Source organism: Gekko japonicus, unplaced genomic scaffold (genome assembly GCF_001447785.1).
Source record: "Gekko japonicus isolate JY-2015 unplaced genomic scaffold, Gekko_japonicus_V1.1 scaffold3816, whole genome shotgun sequence".
Classification (NCBI taxonomy): Eukaryota; Metazoa; Chordata; class Lepidosauria; order Squamata; family Gekkonidae; genus Gekko; species Gekko japonicus.
The window spans coordinates 9,503-21,816 of record NW_015172666.1 but is presented as its reverse complement, the minus strand read 5'-3'; the positions used below and the strand labels follow the sequence as shown (position 1 = coordinate 21,816).

At 48.0% G+C, this 12,314-nt stretch overlaps 1 pseudogene; it reads right to left on the bottom strand.

Moving 5' to 3' along the window:
* The window catches only part of LOC107119276, a 31,908-nt pseudogene extending 20,097 nt beyond the window's left edge, over window positions 1–11,811 (bottom strand).
* Window positions 11,812–12,314: the final 503 nt, after the last annotated feature.

The window sequence follows — 12,314 nt, the reverse complement described above, 5'->3', positions numbered from 1 at the left end:
ACATTCGTCTCAAGGTTTTGGAGTGAGCTCATGGAGATTATGGGCATAGAACAGGGACTGAGCTGTGCTTATCATCCAGAGACTGACGGCCAATCAGAACGGGTTAATCAAACCCTTGAACAATATTTGAGATGTTTTACAAACTTCCAACAGGATGATTGGACAGACCTACTGACTCTTGCTGAATTTTGTTACAACAATTCTTACCACGCTTCTACAGGAATGTCACAATTCAAAGCAGCTTTTAGTTATGACAGCCCCCCCCCCATCCCCTTTCTGACTTCCACTCCGGGGAAAGGGGGGGAGGCTTCTGAATGGAGCTCTGCGTTAAGAGAAGTGTGGCCCAAGATCTGCGAAGCATTAGACATGGCTAAAGCCACTTACAAACATCAGGCTGACAAGAAGAGGGTGGAGGGTTGGGCTCTACAGCCTGGGGACTTTGTATATGTGTCTACTAAAAACCTACGTTTGTCACAGTCGTGCCAAAAGTTGGCGTGGAAATACATTGGGCCATTTAAAGTTGTTAGAACATGCGGAACATTCATCCAATTTTTTCATTTCAGCTTACTCAAGCCCTGCCCAACGTCTAATCCCTGGCCCCCGGAACCGGCTCGGCCACCCCCAATTCTGGTGGACGGGGAGGAACATCATGAAATATCTGCAATTTTGGACTCTAAAATGAAGCGTGGACAATTCTTCTACCTGGTGGAATGGCTACATTGGGGTCCCGAACTTCGGGAGTGGGTGGCGGGGAAAGACGTTCGGGCCCCCAAACTCCTACGTGAATTTTATGTCCAATTCCCTGAAAAAACGGGCGGTCCCCGGTCGGCTGTGTGGGGGGGGGAATGATGTGTTTTTGAGGGGGCAGGATGTCAGCTAGCTGCTATATCTGTGTAGTCTACCCTTCCCTGTTCCCGCCTTGCTCGCAGTTCAGCAGCTTGCCATAAACTTGCCAGGGAGACCGTGGGAGCTAGACGCCGTTATCAGTCTGGCCTTCTGAAGTCTGGAGGGCTTGGGGTCCACATTTGGTGTGACTTTTTCTGCTCTCAGGAAACCATGGGACTCTCCCGCTCATTATGTAATCTCCTGCCCGGGGTCTTCCTGCGCGCGCTCGAAGTTCATTTGCTTAGCTAATTGCCATACCCAGCTATATGTATTGGGATGTTCCCGCCTTCTAGTTATTCCTAACAATAATCCTGTGGACATGGTACCAGTCTTGTACACTAATAAAGCATAACGCTTCTTAGGAAGCGTGTGTGAAGAGTTACTTCCTGTGGAACCTGACAGGAAGCTGGTCTACATGGACGGTCTAGTCAGTGAGGCTCTTCTGATGTTCTTAAGCAGATACGGGTCACACAGGGGGGCTTCATGGTTGAATGGGAATTAGAACCCAGGTCTCACTAGTCATAGTCCAGCATGCAAACCAGTGCACTACATTGGCCACCCAGTTAAATATTTTGTCAAAGACAAGATCGATTTAAAGTCTCAGGTCTCTCTATAGAGCAGGGATGCTTTTGTATGTTGTACTTTATACATTCAAAACAGGCTTCCAAGAAGTATGTTTGGGGGGGGGCTCAGTGGGAGAACATCTGCTTTGCAAACAGAAAGTCCCAGGTTCAATCCCCAGCATCTCCAGTTACAAAGAGCAAAGTAGAAGATGTGGCAGGGGATGAGCTTTTGTGAGTCACTGCTCACTTCTTCACGTATTTTGTTAGTCTTTGAGGTGCTACCAGACTCTTGCTCTTTTCCACGGCTACAGACAGACTGACAGGGCGAACCATCTTGTAAGGATCAAAGACCTCAACCTGGGACCCTGGAAAGTTGCTGCCAGTCAGAGTAGAGCTTGATAGAACAACGCTTCATCTGAAGGTAGAAGGGTCAGGTTTAACTTCAGACTACATTAGCAGTTTCCACCAATTCCCCCTTTTCCCCTGAAGAGCCCCCATGCCACTCCTCGGGAGCAGTACTTCATGGAGGTCAGTCGTCTGCAGTAGCAGGAAAGTCCCCTACTGTGACCAGAAAATTCATCCCAGATCCAACCCAAAGCATCTTCATGCGTTCATATGAGAATACTGCTGAAGAACAACAAACTTAGACAACAACCCGTGACCCAGACAGGGACTCTGATTTTAGAATGCTCTGTTTGCTGGTAAGTCTACTTAGGCACCCTATCCTGGCCTGCTTTTCCCGACCCGCCTCCCTTCCAACCTCTGTCCTTCCCCCGTCTGCTTCTCTTAAAATGCCTAAGTGGTGCCAACTGTGTTTCCCTTAAAAGGAGATGACCGGGACACATTTGGCACGTGAATTCGATTACTATTTGCTGGAAACAGGCTGGTTAAGTTTTGAAATGAAGTCAGGGGGCATGGCGTTGGACATGTATCATTCTGGATTGTTTTGAAATATTGTTGATCTTCCTTTTATACCAAAACCCACTAAAGTAATTCATAGGTGGGGGATAGCGCTCTGTAGACATAAGCAGTCTTGAGGAATAACCTCCTGCGATCTGAAATCCTTTGATTTCCCCCTCTGCCTCTGGATTGGCACTGATGGGGGAGTGAGAAATAAGAGAGGCCTTTCTCCTAGGTGTGCCAACTACCAGGTGGCAGGAACAAAGACAAGAAACAACCATGAAAGAACAACTAACCAATGTAAACAGCTATATTCACATGAACTTATACCGCAGAAAAATCATCCGTAAATTCAATAGAAAGAACTATCATTGTTTCATGGTTGTTTCTTACCTTTGTTCCTACTTCTTTCCATGATACTCTCCGTTGTTAACCTTCCAGGTGGGGGCTGGAGATCTCCTGGGATTACAACTGAACTCCAGCCAACGGAAATCAGTCCACCTGGAGGAAATGGATGCTTTGGAAGGTGCAGTTTGTTGTAGCGGCTAAGAGCGTGGACTCTAATCTGGGAGAACCGGGTTTGATGCCCCACTCCTCCACATGCAGCTGCTGGTGAGACCTTGGGTCAGTCACAAGTTCTTTCAGGGGCTGTTCTCTCAAGGGCAGTCCTCGAGAGAGCTCTCTCAGCCCCACCTACCTCACAGGGTGGTCTGTTGTGGGGAGGGGGAGGGAAAGGAGATTGTAAGTCGCTCTGAGACTCCTTTGGGTAGTGAAGGGTGGGGTATAAATCCGATCTCTTCTTCTCTTCTTCTTTTTCCACTCTATGGCATTATGACCCATGACTGAAGTCCTTCCCCTTTCTAAACCCTGCCCTCCCCGGGTTTCACCCCCAAAATCTCCAGGTATTTTCCAACCCAGATCTGGCAACCCTCTCAGTACAACAGAGGCAAAAGGTCCCTCCCCTCTCCAGGCTTCACCCCCAAAATCTCCAGGTATTTCCGAACCCAGAGCTGGTAACCTTACTTTCTCCAAAGAGTTCTGCCATTTTCTTCAGGGGAAACATTCAATAGTTTGGGGCTTGCTTGTAATTCCAGGAGATCTCCAGGCCCCACCCGGAGGTTGGCAACCTTGCCCCCTCTGTGAGCCTGTCCCTCTGCTCCATGGCCACAGCAAAACTGAGTGTGCAAAAATCAAGTCGTTTCGCTGCCCTACCCATCACTACGATTAGCTGCTTTCCAGATGGCACTGACACTATTGGACATCCCCAATCCCCCGGCCAATTGCGCCATAATTGCTCTTTGTCTCTCTTTGCCCCCCGCAGAATGTGCCTCTCGGAAAATCATTACAGCTAATGGCTCAGGAGCTGTCTGGTTCCCTGACTTACATTGCCCTAATTGTCCACCAAGACAGCGTGTCATAACTGGACTGAAGCCCAATTACAATACAGTTGCTGGAAACAATGACAAAAAGGAACACCACTAATGAATAATATTCCCGGACTAATTTATTAGTTTGAAAAGTCAAATGGTTCCCTACCCCCCATAACAGGGGATCCGGTACTGGAAACGCCTCTGATAGGTACTAGTGCTGCCTATTGGACTTTGCCTAGAGCTAGATTCGAGTCCACTAGAAAAGACAAACAAGATTTTCAGGGTATAAGCTTTCGAGTCAAAGCTCCCTTCGTCAGATATAAGTAGGAATGGAGATCCCTGAGCCTTTACTCCCCAGTCAGAATGGGGGAGGAGTGTTGCAAAAAAAAGGAGCCAGGATGCAGAGGTGCAATGCAAAATTGTAATCAGCAGGGGAGAAATGCTTAGGGGAGAAATTTAGCATCTGTAGTGAGAAAAGGATTCTATGTCGCCATTCAGCCTTGGGGAGCCCATTGTTCTGAACTTGTGAATGAATTCCAGGTCAGTAATATCACCTTGTAATCTCCCCTTGAAGCCTTTTTTTTTTAGAACTACCACTCTGAGGTCAGTAGCAGAATGCCCTGGAAGATTAACTCATAGCTTAAGGGGCTGCCTTCCCATACCTCATGGTAAGGCCACTTCTGTGCTGAAAACAGTAAAAGCTTATTGAAAGAAATGGGTTTATCATTGAGAGAAAAGAAGGATCACCGAGGTATACTCAGCAACACTGGTTCTCTTTGATGTAGAGGGAGATGTGAAAGACCAAACTCCCACCACTGAATACAGCTCTTAGGACACTGCAGTTGTGCACACATCTGAGCCCACTGACTTCAGTAGACTAAGACAGGTGTGACTTTGCTTAGGATGGCATGGTAAGACTTCTCCTTCTACCTGTCTGTTGAAGAAAGAGAGAAGAAATTGGATTTACACCTCGCCCTTCACTGCCCAAAGGAGTCTCAGAGCGCCTTACAATCTTTTCCCTTCCCCTCCCCACAACAGACAACCTGTGAGATAGATGGGGCTGAGAGAGCCCGTTTGAGAGCTGCTCCTGAGAGAACAGCTCTGAAAGAACTTATGACTGACCAAAGGTCTTACCAGCAGCTGCATGTGGAGGAGCGGGGAATCCCAGATTAGTCTGTGCACCTAACCACGACACCAAACTGGTTGGGACGCTACAGACCTGTTTGGTCAGCAGAGGCGTTCACATCCAGTGCAAAGCACCCTCCTCTGGCAGAACTAGAGATGTAAAATTTCCGGAAATTTTGAAGCTCGGAAAAAACCTCGGTTTTTTTCCAGTTTTTTTCGGGGGAGAAATGGAAATTTTCGGAAAAATTGAAAAAAATGCTACATTAGCATTTCTTTTGTCTTTTCTAGATTGAAAGTCATTCTGTTACTTTAGGAACATAAAATATGACTATGGACATTTTTACTTGGCATGAAACTATCACAACTAGCATATACAAATATAATGTATCCAAACAATTATTACAAACAGAATACCCATCCACATGCAAAAACAAAACTGAAAACTTAGCACCACCTAAAGGAAGAAAGGCATCTTGTTCTTGTCTTAAAATATTTTATTCATCATGTTAAAATAAAACGTTCCATAATCATTTTTTTTCTTTTCTTTTTTCAATTTTTCCAATTTTTTGGGAAAAAACAAAAAGGCTTCAGGGGAAAAACGGGAAAAAAACCAGGTTTTTTTCCGAATTCTTCCTTTTTTTCCGGGCCTTCACATCTCTAGCCACTGTGTGACACAAAGTGTTGGGCTGGATGGGCCATACTGGCCTGATCCAACATGGCTTCTATTATGTTCTCTTATTTAGCCCTCATGACCAATGGTGGACCTCTGTTCCATGAGTGTTCAGGCAGGGGTTTCTTTAACATAAGGATGGATTCACACTTATCCCTGTGAATTTGGCCAGGCGAGAGCTCTGTCACATGATGCTCTCCCTGACCTCCACTAGAAACTGAAGCAGCCATGGGAACTGAGGACTCAGCTGGTATCTGTCAGCCTGTATTATCTTCACAAACCACTTTGTCATCATCTCCTGACAATTGGAAGACCTTCACTTCAGGCAAAAATGAGTGGTTATCAGTTTCATGAAAGTCCCAAGAAGCAAAAAAGAAAAGAATGAAGATTCCCGGATCCAAGAATTGTTCTACACTGGATAAGCAGAGAATGTAGCACTCAGAGTGAGCCAACTTGGAGGAGTAGCAAATGCCCCCCCCCCGCTTTGGCTCCCCCCCCCTTGGATTGTAATCAAGGATCTAATGTACCATCTGGTTTGGACTCTAGGAGAAAACAAGGTGCTCCTGAGCATACACAGACTGCATTTCCCTTGTGTGCATAGAATTACAACCCAAGAGTCCACACTTCCAGAACTAGGGTTGCCAACTGACCTGGAGAGGGGGGGAAATACCCATGGCCCTTTCATCAAGGCTTAATGAGCTGTTATGTCCCTCCTTGGCATGAAAAGTTTCAGATACCCATTTCTGCTCATGAAGCCTCTATTAAAGGGAAACTTTTCTCCAGGCTGGCGGGCAATCCTAATCCTAGCTTCTCATCTCCTAGGGCAGTGCCTCAGCTTTGGAAAACAAAGGTCTGCGCTGAAGCCTGGCATGATTTAAACTCTGTCCTGCCTTAAATCAACAGAAGTGTAAGTATTTTGACTTAACTAAATTATGGACGGCACTGTTAGGTGTTTTCAGAATTCTTGTGTTATTGGGCTACTTTCAGGGAAGGAGATGTCTTCTGAGGAGAAGGGTGGGATCTGGGGCATCTTTTGTCCCATGGAAAGGAAGGCAGGAAATCCCAGTGGTTACAGCTCCACAGCATGAGAGCTATTAACTGGGCTATGTGAAAAGGACCAGGGCTATTTTGGGGCAGGAACGCACAGGAACGGAGTTCCGGCTGGCTCCCAAGTTGGCCACGCCCAGCAGGAACTCATTAGCATAATAGGCCACACCTAACAGCAGAAATTCATTAGGATTGGCTACATTAGGGGTGTGTGGCCTAACATGAAAAGGAGTTCCTGCTACAAAAAAAGGCCCTGGGTTTTGACAACAAACAAGGTAAACAGAATAACAAGCAAAAGGTGGGTGTGGCTGGATAACCACATTTCTGGTAACATAGGGGTGCGTCCTAATGTGCTAATGAGCTGAGCTGGCAGGGGTGTGGCCTAATATACTAATTAGTTTCTGGTGTTGGGTGTGGCCTATTATGCTAATGAGTTCCTGCTGGGCTTTTTCTACAAAAAGAGCCCTGAAAAGGACTAAAGACAGGTTCACGGCTTCACTGGACATCCCATTGAAATGCTAAAGACATTCCTAGCATTTGATTGGTTGTCCTTCGATTTCAAGCAGGCTGATTCTGTCAGCTTCAGTGAGACAACACTGCACATAGGAAGCATGGTTAGCCTTGTGACCAAAAATAAATAAATAAATCAGAGAGTTTGAAGAAGAGGAGGAAGGGATTGGATCTATACCCTGCTCTTCACTCAGAGTCTCAGAGCGGCTTGGAAACTCCTTTCCCTTCCCCTCCCCACAACAGACACCCTGTGGGGTAGGTGGGGCTGAGAGAGCTCTGACAGAAACTGCTCTTTCAAGAACAACTCTGACAGAACCATGGCTTACTCAAGGTCATCCAGCAGCTGCATGTGGAGGAGTGGGGAATCAAATAGTTCTCCCAGTTTAGAGTCCACACACTTAACCACTACACCTTCAAGACTAACACATTAATTATATCTCCAACCAGTGTTCCTCCATGTCCTGCCTATGGCCCAGCCGCCGAGGAAGCCATTTTGTGTTTGGATTCACCCCATGGCAGCCATTTTGTAGCTGGCATCTCTACCTGCTCTCAAAATCCCAAGGCTCAACAAGATTGGGGACCCCCATGAAACTCTTATAGGCCAGCATCTTCCATATCATTAAGTGGGGTTGCCAGTTCCAGGGTGGGAAATTCCTGGAGATTTGGGGGAGGAGTTTTGGGGAGGGTGGGGTTCAGGGAGGGGAGCGATCTCAGTGCTGCAGAATGACATAGAATCAACACTCCACAGCAGCCATTTTCTTGTCTTTGTCATCTGAAAATCAGCTGTATTTCCAGGGGATCCCCAGGCTCCACCTGGAGGTTTTGGCAACCCTCGCATTAAGCATTCACATCTAGAGTACAGAGGGAAGAGAAATGCATACATTTTCCCTCAGTGAGATCAAAAGTTCCAGTGGCTCAAGTTATTGCCAGAGGTGTAAGCTATACATAGCACAAACACTTGTGAAACCCGGCCCAATAAATCCAAGATGGGATCCGCGTGGGTGTGGGAGATTGCCAATAAACAGACATAGCAAGAGAGATCAACAGTGTATGTAAACATCCAAAGAGGGGCAACTGCTCTCAGCAGCAAACTGGCAGTTCCCAAGATGCATTGAGAACGCGTTCCACAGTCTCCCAGGTTTTCATGAGTGCGAGCTCTTCATTATCAGACGAAGGTTGGCATGATCCTCTCACAACACAACAGCTATAGCGGGTTCCTCTGACACTACAGGTATTAAACAAACTTCACTACCCGACATGGGGCCTTTGCAGTGGTTGCTAGAGTTACCAGGCCATGCCAGCAGGAGCTTGGGAAGCAGGGACATGGAGGGGCATGCCGCATCATGTGCGTCATGATGTCACTTCCTGAGAAACCCAGAAGTGACATCAGGTAGCTGTAGGAATCGCCAGAAACTCTATTGTAAATCCAGTGGCAGAGCAAATGCAGGTCACCAGCGAAACAGTACTGGCCAATTTAGGTAGCCAGCAACAGGCCTGTCAATCTTAGTGGCTGTGCCTCGTCTGTGGAATGTCTTCTCCCTTATGACTTGCCCAGAACCTATTTTATTTATTTATTTTATTACATTTATGAATCACCCAGCCTGCCAGCAGGCTCTGGGTGATTTACAACCTTAAAAACATTTAAGATGCAATCACTATAAATAGAATACTACAGCAGATCAATAAATTAAACCAATCCAGGATGGCAATGTAAATAATCCTCCTTTGCCAGCTATGCCTCTGCCTTGCGCAGCAGGGCAGGGAAGGGCACATGGGGGAGAAAAAGAAAGGTAACTCTAAGCTGAGTTACTGTGAGCTAGCTCACAGTATTTTTAGCCTTCAACTCACACATTTTTGTCTTAGCTCAGGAATAAATGAGACCTTGTTGGGCCGGGCCATGTGTGTCATAAAATGGAATGCCAGGTAGCGGAGATATAAACTTTATAAAGGACACAAACACGAAGGTTTTTTTTAAAACTTAAAATAAAGACATGCTCAAAACATCAGCACCCTTGCAATATTTTGTTTATTTAACAGTGTCTGATTATTATTGCATCAAAATGTATGTGCTGTTGCAATCTTGTGTATGCTGTTCAGGTGAGTATCTGTAAGCTGCAAACCTACGATGACGCAGCAGCAGAAGAACTGGAAGAAGCAGAAGACAGCCAGTTCCACTGTGGGCCTGACAGAAGCCCTCCGGGGGCCTGATCCGGCCCCTGGATTGCATGTTTGACACCCTTGGCTTAGAGGATGCATTTCTACCCTCACCTAAAAGCCTGGTGGAACATCTCTGCCTTCCAGGCCCTGCGGGATTTCATCAGGTCCCACAGGGACCTAACCTATAGTCCTTTAAGGATTGTCAAATCCAGGCTGGGAAATACTAGGTGATTTGGGGGGTGGATTCTGGGAAGGGAGGAGAGGCAGGACTTCAGCGCAGTATAACTCCATAGAACCCACCTTCCAAAGTAGCCATTTTATCCCAGGAAACTGATCTCCATCACCTGGAGATGAGTTCTGATTCTGGGAGATCGCCAAGCCCCCCTTGGAGGAAAGCAACCCTATGTACTTTAAGTGCCAGACCTAAACAGTTCTTTTGGTGTAGTGGTTAAGTACATGGACTCTAGTCTGGGAGAACCAGGTTTGATCCCCCACTCCTTCACTTGCAGCTGCTGGATGACCTTGGGCAAGCCACGGTTCTGTCAGAGCTGTTCTCCCAAGGACACTTCTGAAAACAGCTCTCTCGGCCCCCACCTACCTCACAGGGTGTCTGTTGTGGGGAGGGGGAGGGAAAGGAGTTTGTAAGCCGCTCTGAGACTTCAAGTGAAGGGCGGGATATCAATCCAGTCTCCTCTTCTTCTTTTTTTACCTAGGCTTTTCAGTTAGGGGTTCCACCATTTGTGCCTGTTTTTATGTTGTTTCTGCACCGAAGACTGTTTTATTGATACCATTCTAGAATTTTGCTCTTATGCTGTTTTCATGTCCCCTGGATTGTCATTTCAGATGGGGAGGCAGATCTCCTTTACTTACTCCTGTTACTTGCCAGTGCTTCAAAGGCTGGTGGGAGAAAAATAGGGGGAGATTGGGGGGGGGGATTGTATCGGTGCATGACATCACTTCTGGCAAAAAAATACCCTGGAAGTGAGCTCATTAGGGCAGGGCAATACTCTTGGATGCACCCAAAACAGGCCTGTAGCCACAGTGGGGCATTCCGGGGCAGTGCCCCCTCACTCGTGCCCCACGCCCCACAGTTCCTTCTGCCCCTGCCCTTACCTCCCAGTCACACTTGTTTTGTTTGGCTGCTACAAGTGAAGGAGAGCCAGCCGATGCAATTAATACTCGGCGAGTACGCACTCCCTGCTGCTCTCCTTCTCCTGTAGTGGCCAGGTGAATGAGTGCGGCTGGCAGGTAAGGAAAGCCCCTTATCTTCTTCACCTGCCTGCCTGTCTGCTGATGGGAGATCTCTCTCTCTCTCTCTCCTCCGCTGCCCCCCCCCGATCTCCCAATGCCCCACCACCCAAAATCTTCTGGCTACGCCCCTGACCCAAAATCCTAGTAAACAGGTTAGCCTCAGCTCAATATAGATAATTCTGTTTTTATGATTTTATACTACTATGTTGGAGCTGCGGTGGCTCAAGTGGTTAAGACGCTGAACTGCAGGCTGTGGAAGGTCGGTAGTTCAGCAGTTCGAGACCCGGGTGCCGCATGACGGAGTGAGCTCCCATCTCTAGTTCCAGCTCCTGCCAACCTAGCAGTTCGAAAGCAAGAAATTGCACGTAGATAAGTAGGTACCACTTCGGTGGGAAGGTAACAGCGTTCCGTGCGCCTTGGTGTTTAGTCATGCCGGCCACATGACCACAGAAACGTCTTCGGACAGCGCTGGCTCTTCGGCTTCGAAACGGAGATGAGCACCGCAACCCTAGAGTCGGATTCGACTGGCTTTCGAGCAAGGGAACCTTTACCTTTACCTTTTTACTACTATGTTTACTTTCTTAACCACTCCAAGTACATCTCCAAAGATACATTTTCTAAATACATAAAATAAACCTGGCCAGATTGTCTTGTTCTCACCAGCAACTGCTTTTGCCAAGGGTCATTCTTTTTCTTATATACCAGGCAGCCTTGCATAGAAGCATTCTGGCTGTCTGTTGCCGTTCACTCTCTTTTGAGGACACTTTTTTCAACTGTTCACCCTCTAGTTCAGACAGATATGCTGAGGATGCATTTCATGCATCTGAAGAAGTGGGAGTGGAGCCCTACATACCCCGATCCACAAGAACCATGTTAGCCTGCAACTACTATTTCATTTGGGCTGCTTCACACTGGCATATGAAGACTTCCAAGTCTATCACAGATTATTCTAGGAGGCCAGTGCTCCGTTTAAGTAACTCCGGAGGGGGGGGGGATTATCCTGTGAAGGTTTATAATGCACAACAGTACTGAAGTTTCCGGCCAGCGTCCAAAGAAAGCCTCTTCATCCCACAGCCCAATGGCACTCTGGCATGGTGCTTTTCAACCAGGAGACCCGGGTTCAAATCCTAAACCATGAAGCAGATCGGGTGGCTGTGGGAAGGTCAGTTTTGCTCGCTCTCTGCCTAACCTACCTCTCACGCGTTTCTCCTCTGCTCGCGGAGGAATCAGACGAGCAGGTGGCTCTCAGAGAGATCAGATGCAACGCACACCCCTCGCCCGCCTGCCAGCGCACCTACCTCCCTAGGACGGGGCCGCTGCTCCTGGTCCTTTGAGGAAAGACAGGCTTCCGTTCGCGCCCGATCCTGTCCTCGGACGTCCCGTTGCAGCACCCTAAGCGGCGCCGGCGGCTCCCCACTTTTCACACCCGAGCCCTCCGCCTCTCCGAGCGCGACTCCCCAGCCGGACAGAAAGCGACCTGATTGCACGACTCTGGCTCTACGGGCAGCCCAGGGGCGGGGCTGGGAGCAAACAGGGCGGGGCTTAGCGGGAAAAGCTGAATGGGGTTTGGCGGCTGGGGCCGGCTTTTTTGCTTAGGCGCGCCACATGCGCGCAACCCGTCTTGGTATCACTCTCGGCGGCGGTTGTAGCTGAGCGCAGTGAGGTTTAAAAGGTAAAGGTAAAGGTTCCCTTGCTCGAAAGCCAGTCGAATCCGACTCTAGGGTTGCGGTGCTCATCTCCGTTTCAAAGCCGAAGAGCCAGCACTGTCCGAAGACGCTTCCGTGGTCATGTGGCCGGCATGACTAAACACCAAGGCGGACGGAACGCTGTTACCTT